General features: G+C 34.8%; 1 protein-coding gene across 1 annotated transcript in view; it reads left to right on the top strand.

Moving 5' to 3' along the window:
• Asxl3 (ASXL transcriptional regulator 3) overlaps positions 1-17,539 on the top strand; it is a 135,581-nt gene that overhangs the window by 7,064 nt on the left and 110,978 nt on the right. The window lies entirely within an intron of this gene.

Below are 17,539 nucleotides of genomic sequence, written 5' to 3'. Positions count from 1 at the left end.
CCATTATTTCTTTAATGGTTTGAAAAATAGAAGTAGAGCCCGCAAGGCATTTATGAATTGAGTTGTGTGTGTGTGTGTGTGTGTGTGTGTGTATGTATGTATACTCCCATATACTTTTGATAGTTATCACATTTTTGATATAAGATTGAATTGCTGAGTGAGTGGGTCTAATGTACTTTTTACATGTAGTGCTTCACAGTGTTATAATAAGTTTGAAACAGGATTCTCCACATCAAAGTCATATTAATAGTGATTGTCTTAATTTGTATATGCCACCATATCAAAATGTCATAGACTGGGTGGCTGAAATAATAGAAATCTATTTGCTCACAATTCTGGAGACCAGAAATCCCAGATCAGTCTGGCAGGGTCAATTTTTGATTAGGGGTCTCTTCCTTACTTGTAGCTGGCCTTCTTGCTTATGTCCTCATAGGGCCTTTCCTCAGTACACTTTGCAGAGAAAGGGAGAGAGAGCTGTCTGTCACTTCTTATAAGAACACTAATCCTATCAGATCAGGACCCCTTTCTCATTTAAGGTTAGTTATTTCCTTAGAGGACTAAATATAATCACATTGAGGGCTCAGGTTCAACACGTGAATCTTAGGGAAGGTGAATGACATTCAGTCCATAACAGTGATTTCCAAATTCGGAACATTTTCTGAATTTCATGGCGTATCATAAGAATATTGCTAGAATTGAGTGGTTATTTTGGAAGGTATTTATACTGGTGTGCTTAACAGTACCGTACGTCCATTTTGTGTACTGCTAATATGTGTTTTTCTGTGTTATTCCTAACATACAAACCGATGGAATACTTGGCTTAAGAACTTTCATGTTCAAGTATAATATGTATGCTCACATAACATAAATTGATTTGGATTTTATTTGAAGCCTTTGGTAAAAATAGCTGTGGTGACTGCATATAGCCCTCAAGGCATCAATATCCACTAAGCTATGCAATTATAGCTATGAAATGGCCATTGCTTAATACATCTTTTTATTCTGTCAAGCTTTCTTTCTCTATTCTTCCAAATAATTGAGCAAAAAAGGTAATTTAAGTGATTTTAGCTTTACCAAGATCTAGGTATAATTTACTCCAGAAACACTGAGCACTCTATAAATATTTCAGTGCAGAAATAGAACCAGAAATGGATATAAAATTACACTGTGCATGAGTCTTTCTAAGTATCCTGTGCAGGTGAAAATCTTTGGGGAGGAGCAGGCTTGTAAGCGGGGTGATTTTGTTTCATTCTTTCCTAAGTGGTGCTTTTCTCTTCATCTTTTCTTTCATTCCTTGTGCTCTTAATTGCCACACGCCTAAATGATTTTAGTTTTGCTTCATTGTTTTGAACTTGACAACATAATTCAAATGCAAAATAGTTGATATGCTGACATGGGGACTTCTTTTTATAGTTGATTTGTTTTCAGAAGGAATAAAAATTATGGTATTTTGTTGAGCCAGGTTTTCTAAAAGCTATGGTGCACAATTCCTAAGAATAAGTTGTACTTCTCTTAAGGGGAAAAAAAAAGACTATTTATCTAATGCCTCCTCACATACCCAAGCAAAATTAAATTGCTAATTGTTGGCTGGAGCTCTGCCTGAAATTCAGGTGATTATTTTGTTAACCTTTTTTTTTTTTTTTTTTTAAAGTCAAGACCTGTGCTAGGTGTAAAGATTTTTGTATTTGGTCTCTTCAGTCTGTTGGTTATCATCTTTTGGGCTGTTCTCAGTATGCAATGTGTATGCCCAGGATGCATAGGAGTCGCATTAGAGTTACATAAGAGAAATTAGAGGGCATCAAGGAAGTTAAAGTTGTAGAGAGAGACTATCGTTGCACAAAGTTGTCCAGTTAAGGGTCTATTCAGTGTTCACTTATAAGATCTTAGGGGCTTTGTGGAAGTTATGAGGCAAATGTTTATTCTGTTAGCATTTCTAAGTCCATGATGGGGTTAATAGATGAACAAAATGTGGTCTCTGCTTTGGGGTTTAACAGTGTGGTTCCAGATCAGTCTTTGTGTTATTTAATTCAATCTTCTAATCTCTGTGAAGCATGTCTGAAACCTAGTACATAATGTTTAACTTTTATACTTGGGAATGTCTAAACTCTTGATTTTTTTTTTAACAAATATCTGGTATTGCAACATGACAGTAAGGATTGTCTTTCTAGCACAAATCTAAAATCATTAAGGTAAGAAACTGATACCTTTATCCATTAATATTCTTAGCAGAGTGCCGAGACATTGTGTTTTATGTAGCATGTCAGGCAAATTAATGAATAGGGACTTGATGATAAAAAGAATACTGATGTTTATTGATCCTTTATATTAGGCTAAGGACTTTGTGTGAATTATCTTTGTAAAATAAGCACTGAGGTGAGTAGATACTCTGCTATTACCCATGTTACAGAGAAAGAAATGGAGGCAGGTGAGGTTAAGTATCTTGAGATAATTCTTCCAGTGGCTAGTGATAAAGCAGGATTTCAACTTTACAAAGTTAAAAGCTGTAAGATTCTATTAATAAATACTCCCCCCATCTTCTTTAGTGGCTTTTCTGGTTCATTGTTGATGTTTTGTATATATTACTCGCCAAGATTAAAATCTAACTTGTAGGTAGATGTGTTGAAATGCTTTCAGTTTGTAGTCTATTTGTAATTAGGGTGGATGGGTTAAAAAAAAAAAGTTCTCATAACCCCCTGAGGTTTATGGGATGCCACGTCTTCAGACATTGATGACTATGCTTGTCTAATATGAGGAGGTGATTTTGAGTAAAGAATCAGGGTTATGGGTAGCAGCAAGACATTGTTCAAATGCAGCTTTTTACTGTTTTTTTTTTTTTTAACAAGATAACACTGTGAGAATGTGACTTGTACTGTGAATAAAGGGAGAACTAAGGACTTCATAGAAATATTATGTTTTATTGTTGATCTTGGACTTAGAAATTAAAATTATTCTTTCTGAACTGGCTAACTTGATCAATCAAAGCATGATTACTAACAAAATGTAGATAATCCAAAAGACAATTTTAGAGAGTAGCAGTCTGTCCATTTGTGGAAACAACTGAATGAAAATAGATGGTATTGTTTAAACCATGGTTGGGTGGAGGTACCGGAACACTGGGTTATTAATCCCATTTTTCTTTTAAGAGAGGCGAGTAGGAAAAGATACTAGAAGGCTGAGAGGCATAAGTGAATATAGTTTCAGAAGCACCATCAGTGCTTCCTTTAGGAAATTTTGTTAAGCAGAAAATGACCAGAGACAATTTACTGTTATTTGTAATTTGTATCATGACCACTGATCCATCAGCCTTCCTGTCCTCCTGCTGGGAGTCACAAGATCATTTCTCCTTCCTTTTAATTTTTACTTTTACAATAGACATGCAAAATTGCCAGGGCATGGTTCTCCTGAATCCATGACTTAATTCTTTCCTAACATGTCTGCATGAAGTACAATGATTTATATAACAAATTATTCAACTTGTTTATTTGCTAGAAATGGCATTGCTAGAAAATGGCATTGCTGCAGATTTCTAGGAATAGGCTTTTGCTAGTGGGATAGTTGAAATAATGCCTCCAATCTTAAGTTGCTAAGTGTTGGGGTTGCTGGCGAAGTTCACTTAGGAATCCCCCACATGTTCACTCCAAGAAGGGAAGGTCACATCTAGGAACAGAAATTCTATTAGGCATTACCAAACCAGTTTCTACTGCTTACTTTAAAAATTCTAATTTTTTATTTATTTCTCTATCTATCTATCTATCTATTTATTTATTTATTTATTTTGCAGTACTGGGGATCAAAACCAAGGGCCTCATGCATGCTAGGCAAATGTTAGAACACAGAGCCATATCTCCAGCCCACCACCCTCTTAAAAAAAAATTCCAATTTCAATATTGGGAATTCTAACTAGATTTTTAAGATGATCACTTAATGCTTATTTTTATAACTCATTCGTCTGTCATGTTACCAAAAAAAAAAAGTTAAAATTTTACTTTTTATACTTTCGTAAATTGTTTTGTATAATAAGGCACAATGGTAGACTAATGTGAACCTACAGTCTTCTTCGAAGAAAGGGATGTGTACTTATGAAATAAACTCAAAGGCATTTTGAGAAATTAGGATAATTACCTAAAATTTAAAATCCGGTCTTCCCTTTACTCAACTTCAACTACCTACTTCCCCAAAACTTCTAGTCTTTATTTAAACAGTGTGGCTCCGTGAAAACAAAGTAGATGGGTAGTGAGAGCCCTCAATATCAGGAGGGGTTAAGTGCTTTGATAAAGAGAAGGTCAGGACTAGTTTTACTGTTGTCATTTGTCAACCTTAAACTATACTTGTGAGAACTGTTGTGAAGCACAAACTCCCTTCTAGAAGCAGATCCTTCAGACAGCTCCTACTACATTAGGATGCAAGCGAAGATGTGATGAAGTTTAATTTGGAATTATACCATTGTGTTTCTGGGGAGGTCTTCACAAATAATATAGTTTTAGATTCTTATTTTACAGATAGTAAACTAAGACTTTGAAAATGTAAGTCACTTGTCCACAATAGTAGAGTTAGTGAATATTTGAGTCATCTTTCAACTTAGAAGAGGGTGATTGTTTTGGAGTTTGAGTGGAATATACAAAAGCCTACTAGTGAGTGAAAGCTAGACTGTATAAAGAAAACGGGTGTGTTCTAAGGTACTATTAGAAGGATCATGCCTTTCAGTTGTTTTTACTGAAGTGTTGAGTTAAAGATGATTCTGATCCAGTCATCTTCTATTACCTGATTCCATTTGTCTCCAGTAGCACTCTTGGCATAAGGGTAAAAGAAAGATTGTACTGTAGATTATAATTGTGATCTAAAGTTCTTGGTTCTGGTCTCATTGGCTCCTTGGTGCCCCAAAGGAGTACCAGGAGAATAGAATTCCCTTGCTGGAGGCTGATTGAAGAGAGCCAGTGAGAGCCAGGCTCAGTGAACCAATGAAAGTGGAACAGATAATTTTATTGACTATTCCTATTCTAGTTGTTCTTTTTAATGTACACGAGAAGACCAGTAAAACAAGGGCCAATAGATTTGCCTGCAGATAGTTTAAGTAAAAAGATTCATCCAGCATCCATGATTCTCTTGATTTCAGTTTTTCCAAGTGGACTTGCAGCCCATTGTGCTTTCATGTATTAATATTCTTAAATGTTATTCTATTTTATGCTTACTTATTATATTTTTCCTTCTGTTCTCTATATAAACACAGGTGGATAGCAGTTAAATGCACAAATATAAAAATAATATATAAATATAATCAATGAAATTGAGGTGTCTGAAAAGTCCAGTGGGTAAATGAAAACATAGACCAATGTGAACCTACAGCAAAAATCAAGTTTTCATTCACTGATTCCTATTTTTCTGATATTAATAATTTATTTGACTTAATGAATGGGTCTTTAGGTATCAACGTAGCATGGAATATGTGTAATGATTTTTTAATGGATTAAATGAGGTTAAATTCATTACAATTTGTGGCTATCAAATATCTTTTGTAATTAATTATATGTTTTATTATTCCTCACATATAAAATAATATTGATCCCTGAACTTTCTAATGTTTATGGCTGTTCTATAGATTAAAATTTAAAAATACACTTAAAAATTCTTACAACTGCATGTTGCACATTTTATTCTAGCCCTTGCAAATAATTTACATATTTTCAGATTGTTTTTCTTAGAGTTTTGAGAATTACTTTTGATTGCTATTTACTTTATACAGTAACTTATTATACAAGCTTATGTTTAAGTTTGCTTAGGTATGATGGATTTCCCACATAAGTAGCTTAATCAAATAGGTGTTTGAAGGGTAGTCCCAGGAGTGATGGGATTAGCTTTGCTCTATCAGGATGTCCTGGGAACCAGATCCTTGCAGCTTGTTGCGTTCCCATCTCTGTGATTTTCTTCTCATCTCATGGATCTGAGAGAGCTTGCTGTTGGAAGAAGGAGCACATGTAATCCCTTTGTAGATTTGTTCTGGATGTTAAGGGCATCAGTTCTTTCCTTATGTCCTATTGGCCTTACCTATACTTGTACTAAGCTCAAAGAGAAGCTGAGGAGGGGGGTGGTGGTGGTTGGGGGTGGTGGTGGTTGGGGGTGGGCAGGGGGTGGGTGTACTATAGTTATTGCAAAAGAGGCATGTTCCCAGTTAAACAGTGGGCAGGACTTAAATGCAAGGAAGTCCTTACTGAGGATGAAATAACAACCTCTCCCATTCCTATTTTTTCATTTAATCTCATGCTTGGACTTGATTTGTGTTAAATATGTATTTTTATATTGAAAAAATTGTATACTTTATGTAAACATTTCATGTACTTTTTAGGTCTGTCACTGCCAGCCTCTAAGGACCCTCACTGTTTCTTGCTTTCCACCCCCATCTTCAAGGCTCAGACGTGAAGTCCACTTTCTCAGTGTAGAATTCTTTTAACTCCTTCAGCTTCAGTTCATCATCTTATCCTTGCTTTTCCATTATAACATAATGTGTGTGTTCCTTTGCTGTAGTATCTAATAAACTCTCTCAAATTTTCTCTTGTTGTAATAGGACTACAATTTCCTTAATGGTAAAGTTCATGTCTCATTGATCCTTTTCTTCCCTATGGTGCCCTTCACATAATAGGCTCATGATGTTTTCTGATTGAGTGAATGGAAATTTGAATTCCAGATTTATTTCTGCTTCTAACATAATGTGTTATCCTGGATAAGTCAGTCAGTCAGTCGTCAGTCTGTCTGTCATTTCTTTCTCATCTTTCCAGTAAAATAGAAGAAACTTAACTTTATTTGCATTATAAGGCTGTAATAAAGATAAAAATAATGTGGAAAAATTTGAAAATGTGCTGCCAATTGTAAGATACTTGGTTTATGAGATTTCATGTTGGCCATTTTGTTAGCAATTTGGAGGCAGTTAATCAAGATGGGATGAAGTCCAATTTATATTATTCCTAAGCTATTTACAGTAGTATTTTGGCGCACTGGTGCCAAATGTTTCACATTTCAATAAGAAATGTATAATATCATTGACCAGTTAAGTTCTATCTAAAATTTCATCCAAGATTAGAAAAGGGATTCTAGTTAGTTTCTTAATCCAGACTCCATGACAAGATTTTAAATTTCTGTGAGTTGGTGGAGCAAAGCCAGTTGTTATTAGTAATGAAATATGCCAGGGATGAACGTTGGGAGTGTGGGATTAGGGATTTTTCTGAGATATAGATTACCAGGAATTAAATTATTTTTTTGTGAAATAAGATGCTTTCCTAGGTCTTATTTGCAATCTATAGAGTGTATTTCCTTAGGTAACTCCCATTGTTCAGCCACCTGAGCCTTCTGAATCTACAATCTTGATGTAGAATTTCCTCTGCTCCCTCACCTTCTAAATTCATATGCGTTAACATATAGTATCCTGACAGTACTCCTAATTATCTAATTGGCATGGTTTTATTTTTTATTTTTGGAGGGAGGAAGATGCGTCATAATGTCCTGCGTATTTACATATCATCTAAATTTTGTTTGAAATTCAATTATGAAATTTTAAATACACAAAATAAAATTTTGGAGAATAGACTTCAATGAACAATCCCACTTTGCTTTTTCTTAGGAGCTCTAAATTTATATATGTTGTAAATAATTAATTTCTTGGAAAATCTGTGTCATTATTTGTGTACTTCAGTCACTGAGATTCTCACAGCTTTTATATATTTGAATGTTTATAATATGTGAGGAGTTTTCTGTTATAATGAAATAGTTTGCTGCCTGTTAAACTAAATATAGCATAGTGTATATTTTAGTTGCAAGTATTGAACTGATTTCTAAGATTCTTGTAAATTGCATAGACCTAATGACTTAGCTTCTGTGGGTTATTACTGTCACTGTCATTCGAATGCCTGTTATCATTTAAGATACAGATTGTCACTTTCCTGATGAAACTTTCCCCATAGCATCCAAGCAGAATAAATTTTCTTTTGTATTCCATGGGAATTTTTTTTACTGTATCATTATTATAATTGTTTTGTTTATACCTCTCTCTTCCAACTGAATTATGAATTCCTCAATGGTGAGTGACATACCTTATATTTGCACATCTTGTACATTTCCTAGTTCATAGTAGGCATCAGAGCAAATGTTTATTGACCAAACCTTTATTACTTACAGATAACCTTTAGCCTTATCTGCATAAGGGATGGTTTGAAAGACTGATAAACTTATTGTGCTATGGTCAGAAACCAGATATTGCTGCAGGGTTCAATTTGAGAACTTAACATTTAGGAGGAAAACCACTATTTTGCAAGCACCAAGCAGTCTTTGAGCTTGAACTAAACAACCAAGTATACTGTCCTTCAATTTTTATATCCCTATAAATTTTTAAATAATGTTTTCTGAGTCTTACCTAGGTGAATGATCCTTAATGAGGGACACATCAGTTTTATGAGATATAGTGAGGTAGTGGGGACTGTGCAGAAAAACATAATAAGTATTACAGGTCCAAATCTGTCTGAAAGATTTCTGGATATTTGATGTCCACAGAACTTAACGGAGTTGGGAGTGACTGTATGTAGGCAGGCTAGCAGATGGACATTTCCAAGCTCTTTTAATATAAACTGAATGTAACAGACAAGGATGGAGTGAGTCTGGCCAGGAGAGCAAGTGAAATGGAGATAAGACAGAATTCTACTAACTTTTAAATGGAATTACATGTGACAAGCACTTTCATAGGTAGCTGTTTGCTTGATACAAAATAATTTAGGGTAAGTACATAGAAAATAATGTTGCAGTGATGTAACTCATTTAAAACATATTCTGGAAATAGAAACTTGGTAAAATTTTGTGGTGGGATTGAAAGTTGTAGTTGTCTGTATTTTCTTTTAGGTAAAATCGGCAAGCTGAAAGGAATAGTCTTCAATCTTTTAATAAGGGGCTCAAGACAATAAAAATGGTGACTCTTTGGTTAAACTTTGTATACTCTATTACCTTCTTTCTAAAAAGTCTATTCATTAAGGAGAGAGAAGGAAATTTTTTAAAGTTGTCTTTTTTTTTTTTTTTTTAAGGTATAATAGATCTTGGGGCTCGATTGATCACTTTTCTGTTTTTCCTCCCAGTTGAAGTTGTGGTTCACTCTAAGGTTCCTAGCCCTCCCTGTCTCCGAGATGAGTAAGCGCAGTAGAGCTCTTTGATGAGCTCAGAGTCTGATAATGCGATTAAGGTGGTGGTAGTTAGGATTATGAAAGCAGTATCTACCCAGTGGGATTCAGGAGTTGAGGCACTATTGGTAATAACAAATTGAGCTTCAAGAATTAATCTGGCACTGTTATTCTATCCCCTGAAAATGCCAAGGCTTTTAAAACAATCAGAATAGTTTGATCCTGTCCACCAAGTTTAGAAAATTAGCCTTGGAAACCAATATTGTGTTTTCTCTCTTCCCTTCAGGACAAAGTATGTTCCATTTGGGATCGCCTCAACCACCTTACCAGGCAGCACCAGGTCTTCATATGCTTTAAGTTTACCTTCTACTGTGGAAAGGATCTTTCCTTGAATGGTCATATTTTCACCTTGCAAAGGTGATGCATAGAGGATGGGATTAGCAGTTGTAAATAAATATGACAAAGTAGAAGAGTGGTTTGTGGGAGTTTTACTATATATACACATATATAATATTTTCCAGTCTGGTTTCAGACCCCGGCATGGCTTGGAGACAGCGTTGGTGTGTATGAAGGATCTTCCTCGAATGAAGGATTTGGGACAACTTTCCATGATGATTATATTAGAGCCTCAGCTGCTTTCGTGTTGGTCATGAGGTGATGCTGAACCGAATGCTTGAACTAGCAGGAGTGGCTGGGATTGCATTGGAGTGGTTCCGTTCATTCCTTCCGGGTAGGTACCAGCTAGTGATGTGGGTGAAATGGACATTGAGGGTCTTCCCATATGGAACCCCGTAGTGGTCACTCATTCCCAGTTCATGTTTAGTGGACATGAGAGGACAACTTAAAGACCAGGCAGTGCGATCTGAATGACTGGGTAGAAGGTTATGAGAGTGATTCCCAGAATGATGTCGCTCACATACTTTCCGTTTGTCAGTGTGGCAGTGCCGTCTGGAATGGAAATTGAGAAAGGGTAACATGTAGGAAAGTGAAAATATGTGGGGCGCTCTGGTGTGTTTTCTAATTTCTCTGTTAGAATTACAGTTCGTGTAAACTGTGGCCATATTTTTAAGCACAAATTTATCTCATCATAAAAACCCTATTACAATTTTGAGTAATGTTTTATTTTTCTTTCTGGCGTGTATCCAGAACCTTCTTCCCTGTGAACATTGACTGCATCTCCATACTCTTTCTTGCTGAAGTTGTAGTCTACTTGTTCACACTTTTGCTTGGGGCTCTTTGAAGCAAAGTAGCCTGACAACATTAATCAATATGCTGGAGGCTGATGGCTGATTTTTTCCCAGTGATTTTGTTTTTTTCTTCAGTGAAAGCACTTCATTATTCTGACTCTGTTTTACTGAGAATCAAATTGGGCTGTACTTTTAAGGAATTCTGCAACATAATTTTCCTTAAGCTGCTCAGGCATTTTAAGTTTTTTACAAGCAATATGGTAGATTTTCTTCAATTTTGGACATGTTTTCTTAGAAATTTGGTGCCTCTTTTGGTTGTTATTTATTTATGCAATGCAGTTTCAGTTATTTTCCTTCGGAAGAATGAAAATCGTTTTGAGCACTGCACATAGAGGAATTTTATTAGACCTGTGGGTAGAATACAGGTAAAGAACTGAAAAGAAGAAACACAGATGTATGTGTCTGTAAATATCATTAGAATTGTCTGTTGAATGTCATTTTGGCAAAAGGGCAGGAAACTAACATTTATGCAGTAAGTGATCAGTGTCAGGCACTTAGCCAAGCATTTTCTATTTTTTAGCTAATTTAATCCTCACAGTAACATTGAGAAGTGGGTGCTGTTTCTTCATTTTACACATGAGGAAACTGATGCTGAGAGAAGTTGGGTATATTGCTTAACTTCACAGTTAGAAGTGGAAGATCTGGTATTTGAGCCTAGGTTGGCTGATTCTAAATTCAATCTTTTCGTCACAGTGGGCTATAAGCAAATGTTAAACTTTAAGTGGGGTCTCCAGAGAAAAGAACAAAAAGATGAAAAAAAAAGAAAAAGAAAAACATGCCTTTTAGGAGCCATGAACAAACCATAGAGGAAATGGGAGACATAGGAATGTACTAGCTTAATGTTTATTTAGAAAACTTTCAGAGTTTTTCTTACAACCCAGTTTGACAAGCCAAGTGACAAAAGGAATAATTTTAGGGTCATCAAATGTTTACCATTTAAGAGCTAAATAGGTTTAGAGTTTGGATTTTATATCTTTGTTCTGACATTTGTTCACTATTGGTGCTGAAAATGAAGTAATGATACCCTGTATTGGATCCTAGGAAACTACTTTTAAAGATCAATGCATGAAGTACTCAGGTAGTAATTATTTGAGAAAAAACAACATTTGAAGGCAAATACCAGGTGTTTACTGTGAATAAAAGCTTTTAAAAAATGTGCAGAATTTTTCTGTGTGAAACCTCTGCTTACGCTGTTCTCACAAGTGAACGTGGTAGATGTGGCAGATAGTGTGCTGAATTTTGGGGTTCTGCCTAAAGAGTAATTTGTATGTATTTTAGTAAATGGTTGTCTTTATCTTTGAATTGGATTCAAAGTTGGGATTTGTATTGTTAGTCTTCCTTTTTATATTGATGGGTAGCTATCTCTTACTACCACAATAAATTTATTTCAGGGATAGCCCAAAAGAGTGTTGTTTCTGGGCTTACAAACTGGCATCTGGAAATAGGAAGGTGCTATATATTAAAGTTGTTATTGTTATCCTAGCACAATGTTGTTATTAATTACTTCATTGGTACCTTAGAAAACAAACCCCTTGCAATAAAGAGAGGTAAAACTCTTTTGACGGTAGTGGTGTTCAATTTCATCGCTATCTTAGCAACTCATAAAGCAGCGTTCATATTTGAGTGCCTTAGGATTTCCCAGCTTGGCTCCAATGAAATATTGATTTCATGGAATTGGGTGGCAGATGCATCAAGGAAATATTTCCTGAAAGCTTTATGCAAGTGGCAGTATAAAAATTCAGGAATATTAATTCCAGTTAACTGAATGGATTGGTTATGCTTATTTAAATAAAATGTTTGACGAATTGCTAGAAACCATGATAGCCCATGTTGTGTTTTTAAAACAATTAAGACATGAAGACAGAAAAAATGTTTCTCCTGTAGTTAGGTAATCATAGATGGTTTTCTGTAATTTTAACAACTGGTTAGTTGGTTGAGTAAGACCATGAGTTTGAAGTAGTTTTTCTTGAATGTTACCTTAGCTCACCAGTTCTTTTCCTTGCCATCCCAATTTTGTTTATCTATTGTTCTCCCTCTTCCTTACTGTGGTTGTTCTCTGGGGAGTCTGTGTACGCCTGTTTGGAACATTGATATTGCTGTCAAATAATGTACAAGAAATCTTGTTTTATCTAAACATGTATTTCTCCTCATGGGTCATCAAAATGCACAATTTTCCGGAGGAAGATATTTATTACTGTAAAACAGAAGTAATATATACATAACCTATTAGTAGCATTACTTTTGTAGTTTATTAATATGTATGTATATGTATATGTGATTTTCTAATTTTCAAAACTGGTAGTCTGAAACATTGGGATTTGTTTGCTTTAAACATTTACATTGATTGTATCAATCCTGACCTTTATTTTTTTTTCTTTTTCTGTATGGAAGAGTATTACTGTGGGTTACAGTAAACATTTCGGCAATCCCCTGCTTCCTATTTATATCTCTCATATATATCATATTTCCCTTAGGGTGAAATTAAAGCAAGAACTAGTTATATTGCCCTTCTGTTAGACCTCCTGCTGATTCTTAAGATATATTTTTAAGTGTTGCATGCTAAGTTTGGGAAAAGGAAGGATGCTTCTTCAAATCATTGGTCTTTGTATTTGTACTTCTTTCCAAAGCACATTATTTCCATAAGAAGTATTATCTTGAAATTAGGCCTTTGGTAAAATAAAGTTTGTCTTTACATTATAATTCTATCAAAAATTTACAGATACTGTTTATATCATTATAAATAACTATGGTGTTTGAATTTTTACAAAACACATTTTTATAGCAGAAAGTTATCTTTTTCCTAAAAGGTTATTTTTATTAAATATCTTTTTATGTTAACACTTCTAATCAAGTAGAAGGCATTATGAACAAAGTAAGAATATATGTGGTCAAAGAAAGAGAAGGGAAAGAGGAGAGAAGAAAACTAAATCAAATTGGCATTTGTCTTGTGGTGTGAATGCCAATCTTAGCAGTAGTGGTCTGTGTAGTTATTTTTAGGCATTTCCTTTATCAAACATTTAAAGGTAAAATTTTTCCCATAGCCAGCAAAATTCTGAGCTGAATTCTTTTGACATTCTGCTGATCAAGGAATTTCAGAGTAGTAGTGCCAGAGTCTTTTGCAGAGAAGGAATGGGAGGATGCATTTGAACTGAAGTAATGGACAAGGGAACTATATACCTTTTCTTTCTGAGCCATAGAAAGCCATTACAAATGATAAATTTTTATTGAACCTGTAATGTGGTAGTTGTGTTTTATGTTGAAGAAGATACAAGCCTGATAGAAAATTCAAATATGAAACATTCATACCATTGGGAAAAAAACTAGAAAAAAATCAAATCTAACATTTAAATTCATCACTGATAGAGGAATAGCTTTTCATAGAAACTATAAAACAAAGCATGAGGGAAAAGGTGGATGTAATTGGCTTGTAATATGCCTGCATGTAAAAATGACAATAAACCCATGAAGAAAATATTTTAGTGCACATGTTAGAAGGGTTATATAAAGAAATTACTATAACAATAAGAAAAGATAATAACTGTCAAGCATCATGGTGGAAGGATGTGAACAGAGGACCTCCAGTGGATAAGATTAATGAATAATAAACAAATAGGTGGATAAATATCTGTTCTTACTAATAATCATCAAAGTGCAAGTTAAAGCAACCCTTTGAGATTGTTTTTGGGCGCACCGAATACATTAATAAGTCCGTGCTTTTGTCCTGACTCCAAATGGTGCTTCTTGCTTATATGAAAAGTCAGTTGATATTACTCACCAAAGGTCATTAAATAACCTCCATCTCATGAATTAATAATGCCACTTCTGCAAACCATCTTAAGAAAGTATTCTTGATTCCCAGGAAAAGAGATTATATGCACTGAGAGATTCATATGGATGCTATTTCAATTGTCAATAAAGAACATAATGTAAATGTTCACTGGTGATATCAGTATTTCTCAAATTTGGTTGTACATTGGAGTCATTTGGAAAGATTTAAGAAAATGCTAATGTTTGGGCACACCCAAAGATTTTTATTTAATAGATAGGGAATGGGTCCTGAAATTCACAGTTTTGAAGAGTTCACTTAAGATTCTAAAATGCAGCCAGGTTGAAGACCACTGATTTGGAACAATGTGTTCAACCATATGTGATATGATGTTAATGGTGGTTTTGTGGTAGTATGGAAAAGCGTTATCATGAGTTGTAAAATTTAGGTAAATTATAACTTTAAAATAGGGGAATAATAAAAATAGTCTAAAAGAAAATTCACAAAATGCTGAAAGTATTTTAAGGGGTTATGAAGTTGAGAAATTTTTCTCATCTTTTTTTTTTTTCAATTGGCAGATGTTTTGTAATATTCTTGTTAATTTGAAAAAGAAGACTGTTAAAGGAAGGGTTTCTGCTGGCAAGATTCTCTAGATAACATCCTATTTATAAGTTGTTTCTCCTTGTGAAATCAGAGATTTTTTTATTCTGGCTTATAAAATAATCAAATGCTGATGTTAGAATAGATCTTACAATATTGCAACGAAGTCTTCATAGAATTTTTCCATTCTTTGGTCTCAGGAACACTTTCTCATGTAGTTTTCAGAAGTTGGAGTATAATAAACTCAAATGAATAAGTTTTCTTTTCTTTTGTTTCTGTACAAGTGTGCCTATCGTTTGTCAGTATTCTAAATGCTATCTAGGAAATGATGGTTCCCAGTGTTTATCTCTAACCCCAGTATTGACTCTGTGATGTCTGTGTCCATCTGAATTTGGATGCACACCTTAAATTAGAAAGTCCAGAACTAATTTCACCATATTGTCTTCTGACCTCTCTTCTTATTGCCCATCTTCTTTTTCTTTTTTTTTCTTTTTTTGGTAGTAGGAGTTGTACTCAGGGATGCTTGAACACTGAGCCACATCCCAGCCCTATTTTGTATTTTATTTAGAGACAGTGTCTCACTGAGTTGCCTAGTGCCTTGTTTTTGCTGAGGCTGGCTTTGAACTCATTATCCTCCTGCCTCAGCTTCCTGATCTGCCATGGTGCCTAGCCTTATTGTCCATCTTAATTAATCAAAGCATTATTCACATTTGGTTCCTGAAGCAATCCTGTCATTGTATGCCCTACTTCTCCCCATGTGTTTCTTGACTTTTATCCACATCTTTTGTCCTAACACATTTTTATACTAACATCATTGTCTGGTGGAGCTCTTCCCATCTTCCCTGCAGGCCAGTCTTACAGGTTCCTAATTGGTCTGTATCTAGGAGTGTCTCAGTTTAAATCTGTTCTGCTGCTGGCTGAGGGACAAGAGCACTTTCTCTGTTAATCCTCTGGGCCTCACCATCACCTCCTGCATGAAGTGTAAGCTGCTTGCTGTGTTAATAAACTTCATGCACTACGATGGAGTGCATGCCTTCCCTCAGGAATCTGATCCCTCCCCTAGAGTCTCTCCTACTGTCTGCCCTGGAAATGCCAGCTAATTATGTTGTTGCACTGAGCATTCTGTCCTTTCCATTTATGCCTCATTGGTGCTGCTTCCTCTACTTGGAATGATTTTGTCACACCCACCTTTGATTGGCTTATCAAAAATTCAAAGATTTAAGATCCTTCATTAACTAGGCACTCTTATTGGAAGGTACCCGTCAACATTTTTAAAGCACTCTTCCAATTAAAAACTCAACTTTTGGAATTGGTTCAAGATATATAAAATCTAGGGCTGGGGATGTGGCTCAAGTGGTAGCGCGCTTACCTAGCATGCCTGAGGCACTGGGTTCGATTTTCGGCACAACATAAAAATAGATGATATTGTGTCCACCTAAAAAAAAAACTAAAAAATAAATATTAAAAAAAGATTTATATAAAATTTAGAATATATATATATATATATATATATATATATATATATTCTAGAAAGTATAAACAAGTCTGTTTATTGCTGCCCTATTCAAAAGGACAAAATTATATTCAAATTGATTACTTTATAATAGGGATGATACAGTATATGGATTCTATAGACTCTTAAGAGCTTTAAATGAATATTAAAATCATTCAGATTCTGTAGACTATTAAGAATAAAACATGGGGCTGGGGATATAGCTCTGTTGGTAGACTGCTTGTCTAGCATGTATGAGGCCCTGGCTTCAATCCCCAGCACCACCAAAATCAAACAAACAAAAAGAACAAAAATTGTTCTGTGGTGAAATCTCCCAATCATGTTAAGTACAAAAGCGTACCTACTATGATGCTCTTGTTTGTTTTGAAAATAAAGCCTTTAAACCATTTGAATATGTGCATATGTGGATGTAAATACAAAAAGAGCTAAAAGAAAACATTGTTCATTTTTCAGTAGTCATTGCTTCTGAAATGTTGGGTAGGATTGAGGAGAGTTGAGAGGCACTTTTACTTTTAACCAAATATAATGTTTATCTTTACACTTTCTATGTACATAAATATTAATTTGCTTGCATAAAAATTAGCCATTAACAAAAATTGAATCAAGCAGGAAACCCGATAGTATTAGAGAGAAGCTGAATCGTGGGTAAAAGAACAATAACAATAATCAATCATATATATATATATAAAATTCTGTTTTGAAAATACCACAGAGTGCCCATATACCAGCAGAAACCAGTTGGAATTAACAGTTCTGGACATATTGCCATAGTTGCTTCAGGTGTTGTTTTTGTTTTTTGTTTTTAAATAAAGTATCAGAAAAAGCTGAAATTCCTTCGATTTCCTTCTCTTTCTGCTCAGAGGCAGCCACTGTTATAGATTTGTGATGTATTACTGAAGTTTGGAACTTTACATTTTACTTTGATTATCTGGGTGAAAAGTTTGCCTATAGTTGTACCCTACTGAACATTTTGAGTATTTGTAGTTCCCCCCTCCCCCATAGTGAGTAACATCTCTTTGTAAAAGTGTGAGTTTCTTTAGAGTTATACCAAAAAGTGGAATTACTGGTCTGTAGAGCATGTATGCTTATTTTCACTAGATATTGCCAAATGTATTTCCAAATTGGTTATATCAGTTTATGTTCTCACTAGAGTATTTCATAATTCCCATGTCTGGACATCCTCAGCCAGTACTTGGAATCCTCAAGGTTTAAATTTTGTTCCTCTCTGTAAATTGTGAAATGTTAGCTTCTTAACAAGCCCTGA

The sequence above is a fragment of the Callospermophilus lateralis genome, chromosome 17, assembly GCF_048772815.1.
Source record: "Callospermophilus lateralis isolate mCalLat2 chromosome 17, mCalLat2.hap1, whole genome shotgun sequence".
NCBI classification, from domain to species: domain Eukaryota; kingdom Metazoa; phylum Chordata; class Mammalia; order Rodentia; family Sciuridae; genus Callospermophilus; species Callospermophilus lateralis.
This window is presented reverse-complemented; position numbering and strand designations above follow the sequence as displayed.